Below are 14,249 nucleotides of genomic sequence, written 5' to 3'. Positions count from 1 at the left end.
AGGGATGGGGATGGGGGAACAGGGGGAGTGGTGCAGGTGAAACAGGGATGGGGATGGGGAAACAGGGGGAGTGGTGCAGGTGAAACAGGGATGGGGATGGGGGAACAGGGGGAGTGGTGCAGGTGAAACAGGGATGGGGATGGGGGAACAGGGGGAGTGGTGCAGGTGAAACAGGGATGCAGAGGGAGAAACAGGGGGGAGTGGTGCAGGTGAAACAGGGATGGGGAGGGGGGAACAGGGGGAGTGGTGCAGGTGAAACAGGGATGCAGAGGGAGAAACAGGGGGGAGTGGTGCAGGTGAAACAGGGATTAAAGGAAAATTTATATAAGTAGATAGATAGATGTTTACATTGATTGCTAAATATATACATTGACGGATAGACGGATGCATAGATGCATCCGTCTATCTGATGGATGGAAAGACATATGAGTAGATGGATGGATAGACAGAAGAGTTGATGGACGGATAAATGGAATATAAATGGAATATAAATGTATATAATGATAAATGGTTGGTTTATGGGAAGATAGATTGATGGATTGACAGATATAAGTAGATAGATAGATGGATCCATTGATGGATTCATTTGTGCTTATCTCTTGAGGTTCTTCTTGAGATGATTTCGGGGCTTTAGTGTCCCCGCGGTCCGGTCCTCGACCAGGCCTCCACCCCCAGGAAGCAGCCCGTGACAGCTAACTAACACCCAGGTACCTGTTTTACTGCAAGGTATCAGGGGCACAGGGTGAAAGAAACTCTACCCATTGTTTCTCGGCGGCGCCCGGAATCGAACCCGGGACCACAGGATCACAAGTCCAGTGTCCAGTGTGCTGTCCGCTCGGCCGACTGGCTCCCCGGTCGGAGGGGAGCCGGTGAACAGGCGAATCAGGTTAAAGAATATCTGTCGATTTGCTATTGCATCAACTGAGATTCGATATGGGACCATTAGGATTATAACCAACGAACTCTCTCCGTTTAGACGGTAAGCCTCCAGTTTGTGTGTGTGTGTGTGTGTGTGTGTGTGTTAGAGAGAAATAGATGTAGTAGATATAAAAAAATGGAAAAATACATATATTTGATAGGCGGGGTCCAAGAGCTAATAACTCGATTCTGCAGATACATATAGTAAATACAAGGAGAAAATAAATACACACACACACACATTAATTGATAATGGACTGTTTTGTGTGTGTATCCATGTGAACTATTGTTAAGACCGACAGACAGGTGAAGCTATGTGTGTGTATGTGTACCTGTAATTGAACTGACATGTGTACGGTAATTATCTGTATGTGTCCATTTTAAAGGTACACATTAGTGAATGTGTATTTATGTAAATTGATTGACATATGTACGTGTGCGCGCGATTAGTGTTACTTTAATTTATATGGTTAACATTTATACGGTTGAATGACATAGTTTCCCATTATTGTCACATTTTTTGTTACATGTCTACTATTGTCAAGATGGACAGACACGTCCAGCTATGAGTGTTTATGTGTACCAGTAATTGAACTGACATGTGTACTGCAACTATCTGCGTGTGTCCATTTTAAAGGAATATATTAGTGAATGTTTATTTATGTAAATTGATTGGAATATGTATGTGGACGCTCGGTTAGTGTAACTGTAATTTATATGGTTAACGTTTGAATGACATAGTTTCCCCTCATTGTCACATTTTTGGTTACTATTTCGCTGTTCACTCTCACTCTCTCTGAATCCCGTGGACTAATTGTGCTCACGTGTGTTTGTGTAGGGAAGGGGGAACCATAGGCTTTTCACACAATAATTTGCAACTATTTGCTGAGAAACCATTCAAAAGATCATCTAAGTTTTTAATAAGGGTTCTTTTTCCTAACATACAAGTCAATCACACAGTACCTAACCTCAGTCAGAAACACTTTTCTTACTATATCTCGCAACGTCTTTTGCATATATATCCTATCTTAAATAATTAACAATTTTAATTCATAACTGCCAACCCCCCTCCCATCCAAAGCTTTCAAAGCCACCAAACATCATTCCTTTCCCTTAACCTCTCCCAAATTATCTTTTGCACCAATTCACAAACAAGGGGGCTTTATAGCTGAGTGGACGTCGCTCTCGACTCGTAATCGTAGCTCATTCGATCCCACGGTGATGGAACAAACGGAAATCAGCAGAGTTTCTATCATTCTGATGCCCCTGTTACCTAGCAGTAAATATGTACCTGGGCGTTAGACAGCTGTTACGGGCTGCTTCCTGGGTGTGTGTGGAATGTTTTTTATTAGTTAGTAATAATTGATTGATTGACAGTTGAGAGGCGGGCCGAAAGAGTAGAGCTCAACCCTCGCAAGCATAACTAGGTGAACACAACTAGATAAATACTAACCAACCACGATCTCGACAATCCATTACACACACAACCCCCCCTCCCCCTCCCCTCCCCCCAAACTCCCTAAATCGTTCTACCTAAATCAATAAAAAATTAAAACAAATCAATTAATTCACCAAAAATACTAACTATAAATAAAGGAACCAAATTTGAGACATACAGCGACTCCAGCGTGGTCTAGTCGGAAGAGAACGTGTTCTCATCTGGATAGATTGCGATCGAGTCTGTCGGAACGGGTGTGTAACTGCAGGGCACAAATATTTGTGTGTCCCCTCCTGTAGCTGCCTCTGTTTCGACAGGTTCCCTGGATAGCTGGAATTGACCTGGCCCTTGGAAAGTGGGGAAGGGGTGAAATCCGTTGGGCCCACGGATGGATACCTTGGATCCATGGACCTAGAGCAGGTCTAATCACCTGGGATTCGAACCCACGGTGGGAATAAGGGAGGAGATATGGGAAGGGGGGTGGGGGGAAGGATGTTTCCCTGGAACCAAACTTCACATAAACCCGGACACTCACACACAAACCCTCACCCGAACACTCACAGGGGCACTCACACTCACACACTCCCATAGACTGTGATAAGGGAGACCATCTGAGGGGACACAGATGGCCTCCTGGACCCACAGGTATAACCGGACACACACACACCCGGACACTCACAGGGACACTCACACACACTCGCCCGGACACTCACAGGGATATACACACTCACACACAGCCATAGACACAAACTGTGATAAGGGAGACCATCTGAGGGGACACAGATGGCCTCCTGGACACACAAGTATATATCAATATTTAATTTAATATTTATTATTTAATTTTATTAAATAAGTAATCAAATTAATGTTTTTTAATAAATTATTTTTTTATTAAAATATTAAATAATTATATTAATAAAAGAAATTAAATTAAATTTAATAATTAAATATTTATTATTTAATTTACAAATATGACAGATTTTTTAAATATATATATATATATATATATATATATATATATATATATATATATATATATATATATATATATATATATATATATATATATATATATATATATATATATATATATATATATATATATATATATATATATATATACATGCGAACACGCCTTAATGGTCCCCAGGACTATATGCAACTGAAAACTCACATGCCAGAAGTGACTCGAACCCATACTGCCAGGAGCAATGCAACTGGTATGTACAGGACGCCTTAATCCGCTTGTGTCAATTTTAAAGTAATATATTAGTGAATATTTATTTATGTAAATTGATATATATATATATATATATATATATATATATATATATATATATATATATATATATATATATATATATATAAATATATATATATATATATATATATATATATATATATATATATATATATATATATATATATATATATATATATATATAAAGAGAATGTCTGTCTATGTAATGAGGCCACATGCTGGAGGCTGCAGCCATACACAGATTTATTTTAAAATTTATTTATTAATATATTATTAAGGCTTATTATTACTAAATTAATGTTTTTGTAGAGGGAATGGTCTGGGGTAGGGAACGGGCATAGGTTGGTCAGTGTTGACTTTAGCTAAAGGATTTAGGAATAATTATTAATTATTCTTATCACTCCCCCCCCCTACCAATTTAATTAAAGTTAATTGTAAAATAATGCTTGAGATGGCTGAAGACTTTTTCGTACTTTGAAAAAACCTAAATTAAACACATAAAGATGTTTATTGGTCCTGATTTAAGTTAAAGGAAGAGGTACAAAGGTGGTGGTGGGGGTGGGTGGGAGGATACGGGATTTAGAGGTGGAATGAAGAGAGGGAACAGGGGGAGTGGTGCAGGTGAAACAGGGAGGAACAGGGGGTGCTGTACAGGTGATACAGGGATGGGGATGGGGGAACAGGGGGAGTGGTGCAGATGAAACAGGGATGAAGAGGGAGAAACAGGGGGGAGTGGTGCAGGTGAAACAGGGATGAAGAGGGAGAAACAGAGGGAGTGGTGCAGGTGAAACAGGGATGGGGATTGGGGAACAGGGGGAGTGGTGCAGGTGAAACAGGGATGGGGATGGGGGAACAGGGGGAGTGGTGCAGGTGAAACAGGGATGGAGATGGGGGAACAGGGGGAGTGGTGCAGGTGAAACAGGGATGCAGAGGGAGAAACAGGGGGGAGTGGTGCAGGTGAAACAGGGATGGGGATGGGGGAACAGGGGGAGTGGTGCAGGTGAAACAGGGATGGGGATGGGGAAACAGGGGGAGTGGTGCAGGTGAAACAGGGATGGGGATGGGGGAACAGGGGGAGTGGTGCAGGTGAAACAGGGATGGGGATGGGGGAACAGGGGGAGTGGTGCAGGTGAAACAGGGATGCAGAGGGAGAAACAGGGGGGAGTGGTGCAGGTGAAACAGGGATGGGGATGGGGGAACAGGGGGAGTGGTGCAGGTGAAACAGGGATGCAGAGGGAGAAACAGGGGGGAGTGGTGCAGGTGAAACAGGGATTAAAGGAAAATTTATATAAGTAGATAGATGGATGTTTACATTGATTGCTAAATATATACATTGACGGATAGACGGATGCATAGATGCATCCGTCTATCTGATGGATGGAAAGACATATGAGTAGATGGATGGATAGACAGAAGAGTTGATGGACGGATAAATGGAATATAAATGGAATATAAATGTATATAATGATAAATGGTTGGTTTATGGGAAGATAGATTGATGGATTGACAGATATAAGTAGATAGATAGATGGATCCATTGATGGATTCATTTGTGCTTATCTCTTGAGGTTCTTCTTGAGATGATTTCGGGGCTTTAGTGTCCCCGCGGTCCGGTCCTCGACCAGGCCTCCACCCCCAGGAAGCAGCCCGTGACAGCTAACTAACACCCAGGTACCTGTTTTACTGCAAGGTATCAGGGGCACAGGGTGAAAGAAACTCTACCCATTGTTTCTCGGCGGCGCCCGGAATCGAACCCGGGACCACAGGATCACAAGTCCAGTGTCCAGTGTGCTGTCCGCTCGGCCGACTGGCTCCCCGGTCGGAGGGGAGCCGGTGAACAGGCGAATCAGGTTAAAGAATATCTGTCGATTTGCTATTGCATCAACTGAGATTCGATATGGGACCATTAGGATTATAACCAACGAACTCTCTCCGTTTAGACGGTAAGCCTCCAGTTTGTGTGTGTGTGTGTGTGTGTGTGTGTGTGTTAGAGAGAAATAGATGTAGTAGATATAAAAAAATGGAAAAATACATATATTTGATAGGCGGGGTCCAAGAGCTAATAACTCGATTCTGCAGATACATATAGTAAATACAAGGAGAAAATAAATACACACACACACACATTAATTGATAATGGACTGTTTTGTGTGTGTATCCATGTGAACTATTGTTAAGACCGACAGACAGGTGAAGCTATGTGTGTGTATGTGTACCTGTAATTGAACTGACATGTGTACGGTAATTATCTGTATGTGTCCATTTTAAAGGTACACATTAGTGAATGTGTATTTATGTAAATTGATTGACATATGTACGTGTGCGCGCGATTAGTGTTACTTTAATTTATATGGTTAACATTTATACGGTTGAATGACATAGTTTCCCATTATTGTCACATTTTTTGTTACATGTCTACTATTGTCAAGATGGACAGACACGTCCAGCTATGAGTGTTTATGTGTACCAGTAATTGAACTGACATGTGTACTGCAACTATCTGCGTGTGTCCATTTTAAAGGAATATATTAGTGAATGTTTATTTATGTAAATTGATTGGAATATGTATGTGGACGCTCGGTTAGTGTAACTGTAATTTATATGGTTAACGTTTGAATGACATAGTTTCCCCTCATTGTCACATTTTTGGTTACTATTTCGCTGTTCACTCTCACTCTCTCTGAATCCCGTGGACTAATTGTGCTCACGTGTGTTTGTGTAGGGAAGGGGGAACCATAGGCTTTTCACACAATAATTTGCAACTATTTGCTGAGAAACCATTCAAAAGATCATCTAAGTTTTTAATAAGGGTTCTTTTTCCTAACATACAAGTCAATCACACAGTACCTAACCTCAGTCAGAAACACTTTTCTTACTATATCTCGCAACGTCTTTTGCATATATATCCTATCTTAAATAATTAACAATTTTAATTCATAACTGCCAACCCCCCTCCCATCCAAAGCTTTCAAAGCCACCAAACATCATTCCTTTCCCTTAACCTCTCCCAAATTATCTTTTGCACCAATTCACAAACAAGGGGGCTTTATAGCTGAGTGGACGTCGCTCTCGACTCGTAATCGTAGCTCATTCGATCCCACGGTGATGGAACAAACGGAAATCAGCAGAGTTTCTATCATTCTGATGCCCCTGTTACCTAGCAGTAAATATGTACCTGGGCGTTAGACAGCTGTTACGGGCTGCTTCCTGGGTGTGTGTGGAATGTTTTTTATTAGTTAGTAATAATTGATTGATTGACAGTTGAGAGGCGGGCCGAAAGAGTAGAGCTCAACCCTCGCAAGCATAACTAGGTGAACACAACTAGATAAATACTAACCAACCACGATCTCGACAATCCATTACACACACAACCCCCCCTCCCCCTCCCCTCCCCCCAAACTCCCAAAATCGTTCTACCTAAATCAATAAAAAATTAAAACAAATCAATTAATTCACCAAAAATACTAACTATAAATAAAGGAACCAAATTTGAGACATACAGCGACTCCAGCGTGGTCTAGTCGGAAGAGAACGTGTTCTCATCTGGATAGATTGCGATCGAGTCTGTCGGAACGGGTGTGTAACTGCAGGGCACAAATATTTGTGTGTCCCCTCCTGTAGCTGCCTCTGTTTCGACAGGTTCCCTGGATAGCTGGAATTGACCTGGCCCTTGGAAAGTGGGGAAGGGGTGAAATCCGTTGGGCCCACGGATGGATACCTTGGATCCATGGACCTAGAGCAGGTCTAATCACCTGGGATTCGAACCCACGGTGGGAATAAGGGAGGAGATATGGGAAGGGGGGTGGGGGGAAGGATGTTTCCCTGGAACCAAACTTCACATAAACCCGGACACTCACACACAAACCCTCACCCGAACACTCACAGGGGCACTCACACTCACACACTCCCATAGACTGTGATAAGGGAGACCATCTGAGGGGACACAGATGGCCTCCTGGACCCACAGGTATAACCGGACACACACACACCCGGACACTCACACACACTCGCCCGGACACTCACAGGGATATACACACTCACACACATCCATAGACACAAACTGTGATAAGGGAGACCATCTGAGGGGACACAGATGGCCTCCTGGACACACAAGTATATATCAATATTTAATTTAATATTTATTATTTAATTTTATTAAATAAGTAATCAAATTAATGTTTTTTAATAAATTATTTTTTTATTAAATTATTAAATAATTATATTAATAAAAGAAATTAAATTAAATTTAATAATTAAATATTTATTATTTAATTTACAAATATGACAGATTTTTTAAATATATATATATATATATATTGTGACGGTAACGCGTTGGTGTTCGGCTGTTTAAGGCTAGGGGTATGGCCTCGTCACATAGTTATAAAAAAAAATAGAAAACTGGAACTTCGTCTGTGGTAAGGTAAGGAGAAGACACACAAAACACAAGTAAACTTTAACAATGAAATTTTAATTACGTTAAATAAATCAAAACATGAATAAAATGCACAAACAAATTCTTATAATAAAATCAATCCATCAAAATAATAAGAATAATTAGATGACACAATGAAAAGTTACGTTAAGGCAAAATAACAAGAAGTGCAATACAAAGTAAATGGGAGGTGTTTGGAATATTGGCTTAAAGCCACCACTTCTCTCAGTACACGCTAGCGTCTAGCCGGGAGGAGTGGTGACCACGAGAGCACTGAACATTCTGAGGTCTGAAGTTGGGGCGACCCCAGACATCAAGTAGTATGGGGGGGCGAGTGCAGGTGCAGCCAGACCGGCGACCAATCAGCGGAGCCGGTAGCGATCAACATGTAGTTTGGTGGTTGGAGTCCGAACAGGTGGCTGGCTGCATACGTTTTGCTCACCCTGGCAAGCCTTGCTGGTGTTGTTGTTGTTGTTGGACATGTCTTCCATAGTCGTTTTATATAATTTCAACGACGTGTTTGTGGAGGGAAGAGCAGGCTCAATCTCTTGAAGGAGATTATTGTCACAACTCTCCCCCGAAGCCTGCGGTTCTGGAAGAAGTACGTCGTTATGTGGTGGAGTAATGGATGGAGTCGCTTCTACTTCATAAACTCTGGAGAGGGCATCGGCTATGGTGTTGTCAGAACCCTTGATATAGCGGATCTCCAGGTTGAAGTCTTGTAAATACAGAGCCCATCGTAGAAGACGCTGGTTGGTGAATTGGGCTTGATGTAGGAAGTGGAGAGGGTTGTGGTCTGAGAAGATGGTGGTAGACCTGGCGCCTTGTAGGTACGGAGCGAAGTGTTGGAGGTTCAGGACGATGGATAGTAGCTCCTTTTCAATAGTGCTGTAGTTCCTCTGGTGTGGTTTCAGTTTGTAGCTGTAGTAGCTGACAGGTAGAACCTCCTCGCCTCGTTGTTGCATCAGGACACCACCAACGCCGGTACCACTGGCGTCGACATGAAGGACGAAAGGCTTGGTGATATCTTTCGCGAAAGTGGACTTGCCCAGGTTGATGGTGAGGCCGGCTGTCATGAGCTTTGAGAACAGACGTCGCAGCTGGAGCAGATGTTCACTCCAGGAGTTGGAGGCTACGACGATATCGTCCAGGTAGGCGTATGTGTTATCCAAGCCCTGGATGACACGGTTGACAGCTCTTTGAAAGGTGGCCGGGGCATTACATAGTCCGAAAGGAAGGCGTTCATATCTGAAAAGTCCAAAAGGAGTGATGAAGGCAGATATCTCTTTAGCGCGCTCCGTAAGACACACTTGATAGTACCCCTTAAGCAAGTCCACTTGGGACAAGTACTGGGCACTACCAATGGCATCAAGGATGTCATCTATCCTTGGCAAGGGGTAAGCATCCTTGACAGTGACAGAGTTCAGTTTACGGTAGTCAGTGCACAACCGCACCTTACCTTGGGGTTTGGGCACCAAGATACAGGGTGAGGCCCAGGGGGACTCACAAGGTGTAGCCAGTCCATGATCCAAGAGGTATTGCACCTCAGCACGCATGACTTCCTTCTTGCTCGGGCTGATTCGGTAGAAGGGTTGACGAATCGGCCGGGTGTCGGGGAGCAGTTGGATGTCGTGCTGGGTAACATTACACTCTTGGGGATCATCTCTGAACAACTCTTGATGTTCTCTGAAGATCTTGACGAGAGGTGCACTATGATTATCCTGAAAGTATTTGGGAAGATCATTAAGGATTTCGGAATTAGAAAGCGCTGACTCCTTGTCAGTGCTTTCGGGAGGAGAAGCTGGGAAGGTCTCACTGTGGATGTAGGGTTCTGTGAAGGTAGAATAATTAGTCAGGACAGTGGGAGGAGTACCATTATATTGCTTCAGGAGGTTGACGTGGCACAGCTGGGTCTTCCGCCGCCTATCTGGAGTTTCTATGACGTAGTTGTTGTTGTTTCTGCACTCTTTGACGCAGTAGGGTCCTGAAAATCTGTTTTGTAAAGGTGAACCTGGGATAGGAAAATAGGCAAGGACGAAGTCTCCCGGCTTGAATTTTCTTACTTTGCTGGTCTGGTCGTAATGAGTCTTCATTCTCACCTGGGCTTTCAATAGATTATCATGGGCAAAGCGGTGGACTCTCTCTAGAATGTGTTGAAGGTTTTGAAGAAACTGGGGCACATTCTGATGCTCACTGAAGGTGGCATCTCTGAGAGAGTCTTTGAAAGCCTTAAGGGGAGTACGGCACTTACGGCCGTAGAGCATCTCATAAGGAGATACTCCTAGGGACTCATTGGGGAGACTTCTGAAAATACACATTATTAGGTCAATCTGCTTATCCCAATCCTTTGAGGTTTCACTACAAAACTTTTTCAAGAGTGCTTTGATGGTCTGATGACTACGTTCAAGAGAACCCTGTGAAGCAGGATGATAGGGGCTAGACAATACCTGTTTGATGTTGAACTCCTCCAGTGTCCTTTTGAAGAGATCACTGGTGAAGTTGGTGCCACAGTCACTTTGAATCTCCCTGGGAAATCCGTATTGAGTGAAGATCTTCAATAGATGTTTGATAACCGTAGCAGCCGTGATGTTCTTCACTGGAACTGCTATGGGAAATCTGGTGGTAGGACACAGGATGGTTAGGATGTAGGCGTTACCTGAACTGGTCCGAGGTAAAGGACCAACACAGTCTATTATGAGTCTGTGGAAAGGTTCCGCAGGCACCTGTATGGGAATCAGTGGTGCTCTGGGAATGGAGACGTTCGGTTTGCCTGCCATCTGACATGTATGACACTGTTTTACGTACTGTTTGACGTTATTTACCATACCTGGCCAGTAGTAGTCTTGACGAATCCCATGGTAAGTCTTGTTGAAGCCGTAGTGGGAGAATGCTCCGTGGGCCAGGTGTAGAATAGTGGGCCGCAGGCTGGTGGGAATCACAAGTTGTTCGATGTTGGCCCAATCGTCCTCCTCCTTCAGTTTACTGGGTCTATATCTGCGGTAGAGCAAGTCGTTCTCTAGGAAGAACCCAGGAATACTGTCGGGTTGAGTCTCAGCCTGGAAAAACAATGGTGTTAAAGTAAGATCTTCCCTCTGCAACTTACGGAACTCCAACTTGGTCAGATGCGGGGGTAGTTTCTGAGGGTCTTGAGGGACAGCGGTAGCAGTAGAGTCAGCTGGCTGTGGACGTGCGGCTTGTGCACGGGTGGTCACGAGAACCGGAGGAGAAACTTCATCACTCTCTTGAACCTCTGCTGGAACATACTCAAGAATAGGGTTTATTGGCACAGAGTTACACACCTGGGGTTTGTCCATGACGATCAGGTTGGTCGGTTGCAGGTCTTCTGCCAAGTCGTTGCCTAGGAGAAGTTGCACTCCAGGCATGGGAAAAGGCTTTTCCCTGACGGCGACTTGGACTTCTCCGTTCACGTAGGGACAATCCAGGTGGACTCTGGCGAGAGGGTATGGAGTGGTAGCAGTGAGGTCAGTGATGAAGACTGTTTCCCCGGTGTAGACTATGTTGGGCACAGCCGACTTCAAGATGATCGATTGTAGAGCCGCTGTGTCCCTCAAGATCTTCAATTTGAAACGTCCCTCCGGATTTGAACCGTTGGCAGAGACAGTTCCAGTATACAGGTGGTTACTGAAAAGAGAAAGATCATTAACATCAACACCAACATTCATCACAGGCTTACCGGACTTAGGAGGAGTTGGTTTGGGTCGTTGTTGGTCAGTGGTTCCCTTGTATTGAGACTTACCACACTTGTCTATGGTATGTCCATAGAGTCTACAATACTTGCAGTACAGTTGTGAACCAGCTTGATCGGGGCTCACCTTCTCGTAACTGTACCACGACTTCTTACTGGAGGATGGTTCAGGTGTCAGCCGGTGGATGAGGCTGTAAGTGTCAGCCGACTTAGCACACTTCAGGTAGTCGGTTTCTTCTTTATCTGCTAAGTAGAGGCGGACAGGAGGCGGCACACGTCTCAAGAATTCTTCAACAAGCATCAGGTTGACGAGTTCTGTAAAAGTAGAGACATGTGCTGCTTCCAGCCATTTCATGAAATACCTCCGTTTCGTGTTAGCAAACTCAAGGAAGGTAGTGGTACTTGCCTTCAGGTGGTCACGGAATTTCCTTCTATAACTTTCTGTGGAAAGTAGGTAGGCGTCCAACACTGCTTGTTTCAGAGTGTAGTAGTCATTCTCAGACGCCAAAGTACTGAGTGTGACTGCAGCTCTACCTGTAAGATGGACTCTGAGAAGTGTGGCCCATTGGTCGACAGGCCAACTGAGTTGATTAGCAAGGGTTTCAAAGGTGGTGAAAAACACATCAACTTCTGCTTCTACAAAGGATGGCATTAACTTACTTGCATGTGATATATTAAAACTGACGGGAAGATTGGCAGTAGCTTGTTGGCGTTGAGTGAAGTGGGAAGTTTCCAAGGCGATTTCACGTTGACGACACTCTAGAGCCAGAGTCGCTTGTTGCTTGTCATGTTCGCGTTGTATTTCCAACTCGCGTTGTTTGGTTTCAAGCTGTACTCGTTCACGTTCACGGAGTAAGGCGACCTCACGTTCGTGTTCTTCTCTCCTCAAGGCAGCTTCGCGTTCTTGTTCGTCTCTCCTCAAGGCAGCTTCGCGTTCTTGTTCTTCCCTCCGTATGGCAGCTGTTCGTTCTTCAATCTTTGCCAGTTCTAGTTTGAGTTTCAGCGTTGCCAAGTCAGGTTTATCTGCAATATAGTAAGTTTCATGAGTTTCAGAGTCTATCTTACCTTGCTCTAAATAGTAATCCAGCAACAGGTTGTGTAGGTCATTTTTGTTGGCTTGGTAGGGAACTTCTAGTTGATACTCATGTGCAAGAGTTTGTAATTCAGTCCTCTTGGCACGACTTAAAGTCCCTATTTCACCTGCTGGATTTGCACGGAAAGTTTGGAGACGAAACATGGTGAAATTAGCAAATAAAGGTACACGAATATTCAATAGTGAAATGTCAGAAACAGGACAACGTGGCAACTGGTACCTATCCTGTGTGATCTTTAACAATTAACGTTAAGTGAAAGATATTAAATGATTAAATTAAATCCAGGGCGCAGGAAATCTTGTACCCGGTACTCATGTAAGAGAATAAGGGCAAGAAAATCCTACTAACAAATGAAACAAAGTTTCGAAAACAAATGAAACAGTTAAATGCTTCAAAAGTAAAATTGGTAGTCCAAGGATGTAGGCATACCTTGCCAAGTCTCTATAGGACATAAAGCAAGTTTTTCCCACTGAATTTAATATGATACTTACAGAATTAGCGAACTTTTGTGCTCTGAAAAAATAAGCTAATTCCCTACCGTTGTATGTATCATCATCTCTGACTGACGTGTAGGGGTGCGAGGTGTCAACTGGTGACGAGAACTGCTGCTGAGGTCCCAATTCAGCAACTAAAGTTCGAGCTAGAGGAACTATGGCCCTCTTTGTCCTCCTACAGTCAGATTGCAGAAGATTGGGTACTCTTGACCCGGGGCAGACCACAGTACCAGGGTACCAATATGATGATCTGTCAGAATGAGAAATATTCAAGGGACATAGATGGTAAACACGAGTAATAACACGGAGGGAGAGATGACCAATTAAGAGTATGACTGCGGCCTACAGTCACCACGTAATCCAAAGTTGTCTCACCTTCACTATATGTTACTCTCGTAATGCACAATACACCGCACCTTATAAAAAATGAAATTGAATATGAAAAATAGTAAAGCTACGTTAACAAAGTTAAATACGCTTACCATAAATTACCACTTGGCACCAGTACCTGAGTGAAGCTCCTAGGACAGGCCCCCATATAACTTGTGACGGTAACGCGTTGGTGTTCGGCTGTTTAAGGCTAGGGGTATGGCCTCGTCACATAGTTATAAAAAAAAATAGAAAACTGGAACTTCGTCTGTGGTAAGGTAAGGAGAAGACACACAAAACACAAGTAAACTTTAACAATGAAATTTTAATTACGTTAAATAAATCAAAACATGAATAAAATGCACAAACAAATTCTTATAATAAAATCAATCCATCAAAATAATAAGAATAATTAGATGACACAATGAAAAGTTACGTTAAGGCAAAATAACAAGAAGTGCAATACAAAGTAAATGGGAGGTGTTTGGAATATTGGCTTAAAGCCACCACTTCTCTCAGTACACGCTAGCGTCTAGC

The sequence above is a fragment of the Procambarus clarkii genome, chromosome 3 (assembly GCF_040958095.1).
Source record: "Procambarus clarkii isolate CNS0578487 chromosome 3, FALCON_Pclarkii_2.0, whole genome shotgun sequence".
NCBI classification, from domain to species: domain Eukaryota; kingdom Metazoa; phylum Arthropoda; class Malacostraca; order Decapoda; family Cambaridae; genus Procambarus; species Procambarus clarkii.
The sequence above is the reverse complement of the archived record's forward strand: the minus strand, read 5'-3'. Positions refer to the sequence as shown.